The following is a 5,011-nucleotide window of genomic DNA, read 5'->3' as shown; positions in this document are numbered from 1 at the left end:
TCACACAGTGATTAGACGGCAGGTGTGGATGATTCGCTGTGCCGTAGAGCGCGCGCCGAAGTGCAGGGAGTGTATATGATTGATTGATTGATTGATTGGACATTTTATTTAACAGATTGCAGAATGGGTACAATACAGTACAGCTGGGTAAGCGGGGCGAGGTAACTGTACATTGGCGGGGGTTGGGTTAGGACATTTACTGTACATATATGGAGTCAGACACGGGGATTGATTGATTGAAAACTTTATTAACAGATTGCAGAATGGGTACAGTACAGCTCAGACCAGAGAAAGACTTTCGTCTTGTTTACATCAGGGTCCGCCATTTTCAATTCATCATAACATATAATATGACATACACGACATACAGATAGACAGTATTGCTACATCTATACATTTATGACATACCAGATTTGCAAATACATACTGTTTGTGATACAAAAAGAGTCTAGAAAAGAGTATATACATTTGACGTAGAAACCTACATTGGAGGAGGTTGGGTAGGTGGGGTGGGGGGTTGGGTGGGGGGGGGGGGGACTGTACAACTGTACAAGCAAAACTGTACATTGGAATATTGACGAAACCATACTTGGTCATTTACTGTACATTGGAGGGGGTTGGGTTAGGACATTTACAGGGGCCAGTTTCGAATTGCAGTCTCCTGTAGGTGTTCTTTGAGAGTGGTTTTGAAAGTGGGTAGTGATTCACATTCCGCAGCTTTGGGTAGGGTGTTCCACATTGATGTGGCATAATTGCGAAACGTATAGTCCCTTGTTTGAGCCGAATCTGGGTTTAACATGATTTGTGGAGATCCCTCTGGTGTTGTGATTGTGGTATTCACTGACCTTTGGGAAGTATTTTGACATGTACATGGGTACCTTGGTCATGTAGTTGTAGTGTATCTTGTAGACCAGGCCCATTGCAAGTTGCTGTACTCTGTTGTCTACTCTAAGCCATCCTAGGTTGTCAAAGTGGGCAGGGGTGAGGTGGTTTCTAGGAGTAAGGTCAAGCAGTAGTCTGACCAGTTTGTTTTGAGATGTTTGTAATTTAGTTTTTAGCGCATTTGAGGTGCTTTGGTACCATGAGGTGCAAGCATAGTCGTAGTACCCTTGAATGAGTGCTCCTGCCAGAGTCTTCTGGGTATTCTTGTTTACCAGAGAGGAGATCCGGTACAAGAATCGAGTTCGTTGGTTGACTTTTTTTATTACCTTGGATGCCATTTTGTCACAGGAAAGATTTGCCTCTAGGATGGAACCTAGGTATGTAATTTCATCTTTCCTTGTGACAATATTGTCACCCACTGCAACTGAGAAGCCGTCGGTCTTGCTGAGTTTGTTATTTGATCCGAAGAGAATGGACTCTGTTTTACCTTTACTCTGTTTTACTCTGATAGAGACAGACACAGAGGTGTGTGATGGAGGCAGAGGGTTGTGGAGGTGAAACCGTAACATAAAATCCTGGCTGAATTTTTGTTGTTGTTTTGGCTCTGCTTCACTGCAGTGCATGCATTGGATTTGAAATGCACTGGAGCAAGCAAGACCAAGCACTCACTCACATTCACTCTGCCAAACCTTGTTGGCGTGTATCACAGTCACGAAAGGGGCTATATCCTGGTCAGGGCCGGATTAACGACCGGGCCATTTGGGCCTCTAGGCCCCTCGTCACTAGAGGCCCAAACATTTTTTTGATTTTTTTTTAACTTTTATTTCTTTGGCCCCTCGTCACTAGAGGCCTTTTGGAGGCCCCTCGTCACTAGAGGCCCCAAGTTATTTTTTTTTTTATTTTTTTTAGGCCCCTCGTCACTAGAGGCCTTTTGGAGGCCCCTCGTCATTAGAGGCCCCAAATATATATATATATATATTTTTGAGGCCCCTCGTCACTAGAGGCCCCACATTTTTTATATATTTTTTTATTATAACTAAAATATTTAGTCAACAAAAATATTTCATCAACTAAAATATACAGTACGTCACACCCTGCCGTCTGCAAGTGGCTAATCTTGAGTATTTTTTCTCCTCTTCATAAGAGTTTGAGGTTTTCCGTTTGAGGTAAAAACAGCAATAAAAAGTCAAAACTTGCATCTCCACATCCCAGCCCCGACGCCTGAATACTTTTACCAACGGATTTCCAGTTCCGCGTTCTGCGCTCTGATTGGCCACTGACATTTCAGGTAGCGCCAATCGTGTGACGCCGCTTTCTTTCACCGCTTAAGCTTAGGCACTCTTTCGAAGTTGGTTAAGGTTAGAGTTTGTCTTAGAGCAGGGCGATAGAACACCAGCCCTGATTCCATACGCTAACCTTAACCAACTTCGAAAGAGTCGCCTAAGAAACGTCAGTGGCCAATCAGAGTGCAGAACGCGAACGTGGAACTGGAGATCCGTTGGTAAAAGTATTCAGGCGCCGGGTATATAAAAATATATATGACACAGGCAAAAGGTTTTCACATATGGTTGATGAGCCAGGTGCGTTTACAATTGAGTAGGGCTATCAGCTCTTGATACTGGATACTGAATAATGCAAGGTAGTGAACAAGGTGTGTCATAACAAAGCCAAAAAAGTTATTTCACGTCTTTACATTACGTTGTGCCCAACTGGCCTATGGTATTTTTACCCAACCCCATAATATTGGGTGACCCAATATTATGGGGTTGGGTAAAAATACCATAGGCCAATTATCTATGCCAATTATCTATACCATTATCAATACCATAGGCCAGTATCTAACGGATAGTCTATCTGTTAGATACTGGACTAACACTAGAAACGGGAAATATGAGTTTTTAAAGGTGCTATAGATAACACTTAGCCACTAGATGTCAGACTAGAGCACCAGTATATAATTTTCTCCAATCGGATGCATTCCATGTGGGGAAGGGGATACATTCACGCAACATGTAAACAACAACGTTCATTTTGGGCCTGCAAAAAATTATAAATGAATTAATCAATCTTTTCTTTTCTTTCTAAAAGCACTATATATACAGTATGTATCTTCCATCTAGAAATTTCATCAACGACAAAACTGAGGAAAACAAAAACAAACCCTGCGAACTTTGGAAATTACTCAATAATCAACTAGGCTGCAGTAAAAAACTTAAAACCAGATTCTCAAACATAAACATAAAGACGGACAACACGCTCATCACAGACAAGCTGGATGTAGCCAATTACTTAAAGGTGACATGTACTATAAATGTCATTTTTCAGTCTCTAGCATTGTATTATAGTAATAGGAGTTCGTATCAATGTGTTTTAGTGTCTAAATACCATATTGGCGGATTGCTCTGATTCAGCTAAGCCCCTTTCCTCCTCCAGTAAATCAGGCCATTTTGATTTGAACGTCTGAGTCACGTCATTCGGACGTTGGGTAGCGCACAGTGATGCGATTGGCTCTGTGGTTGGAGCTAATGCCCGCCCCCATTCTACCTAGACTAGACAGCGAGTGGAAGCCACTTTCTCATGCTGCGAGGCGGAGTGGAGCCCGACGCCTCTGCGGAGTAGGGGGTATCTGCAGAGCCGCAGAGCCAGGCGTGGACGGGTTTGAGGCGGGGCTTCGTGGCGTAGACAAGTATTAGTGGCCTGGACAAGTATTTGCACTACTGATTGGTCATATTGTTGTGACATGTAGCCAGCAAACAATGTATGGACATACATTCCCAACCAACTGTTTAAGTTTGTCATGACTATAGCCAGGTTTACTTCAAATACTAAGTAAGTCAGCATCATGATCGCCCAATTTAACAAAAAAACAGAGGACGTCTCCTCTGTTTTGAGGCAGATGGAGGAGGGCAGGATAATTAATTGCTTTCTCTGCATTGCTCAGCGGCGGTGATTATGGCCTATTTAAAGCAGCTACAACTAGGCAAAAGTTCCTCAAACACCCATCGATCATTCTGTCAAGCGCCACGCCCCTTCTCTTCTCTGTATCGGTACTAAATACCTGTATGTCCCTATGTCGATATGACCCTGATGTAAACAAGACAAACGTCTTTCTCAGGTCTGCATCCCTTTAACAATTGTGTGTATTGAGCCGTACTGTATTGTACCCATTCTGCAATCTGTTAAATAAAGTTTTCATTCATTCATTCATTCGTTCATTCGTTCATTCATTCATTCATTCATTCATTCATTCATTCATTCATTCATTCATTCATTCATTCATTCATTCATTCATCAGCCTTTTAAATATTGTAACTCATAGAAATAGAGGAGACATTTGCTGATGATAGAGTGGGATAAAAATGCAGCCATCTTACCTGGGTAAACTATTCCTTAAATCATCAATCTCCATAACAACCAGTATTGTTTCATCAGTAATAGACTGCTTGATTTAAGCTAAAACAAATATTTGCCTTCAACCAGTTAATCTCCATCTCCAAAAATAATTCATATTTAAAACTAGAAAATCTGATAACTGGGACAAATCAAATAGTCTACTATTCGTTTACCTAAGAAAGTGAGATATGGGGGCGGCTAAGTGGCGCAGTGGGCAAGGCGCTCGCCACTAATGCCGGAGATGCTGGGTTCGAGCCCAGCTCTCAGCATTGCTACCACCAGCTGTGAGAATGCTGTTCATCGATTACAGCTCAGCATTCAATACCATAGTCCCCTCCAAACTCATAGCCAAGCTCAGGGACCTGGGCTTGAACTATGACCTCTGCCAGTGGGTCTTGGACTTCCTGATGGGTAGACCCCAGGTGGTAAGAGCACTGCACCTCCTCATCCATCACGCTCAACATAGGGGCCCCCCAGGGCTGTGTTCTGAGTCCCCTCCTCTACTCTCTGTACACACATGACTGTGTGGCACAGCGGAACAACAACACAATCATCAAATTTGCTGATGACACAGTAGTGGTGGGCCTGATCCAGGGGAGGAAATTAGGCCACTTTACTCGCCAAATGCGAGTATTGTTTACGTTTGGCGAGTGATTCATGAAGAGCACTCGCCAGTCTGGCGAGTACTAGTAATTACAAAACAAAACAAAAAAATCATTCTGCAATCTTCTGATTC

The sequence above is a fragment of the Notolepis coatsorum genome, assembly GCF_963971535.1.
Source record: "Notolepis coatsorum genome assembly, chromosome: 11".
In the NCBI taxonomy this organism is placed as follows: domain Eukaryota; kingdom Metazoa; phylum Chordata; class Actinopteri; order Aulopiformes; family Paralepididae; genus Notolepis; species Notolepis coatsorum.
The sequence above is the reverse complement of the archived record's forward strand: the minus strand, read 5'-3'. Positions refer to the sequence as shown.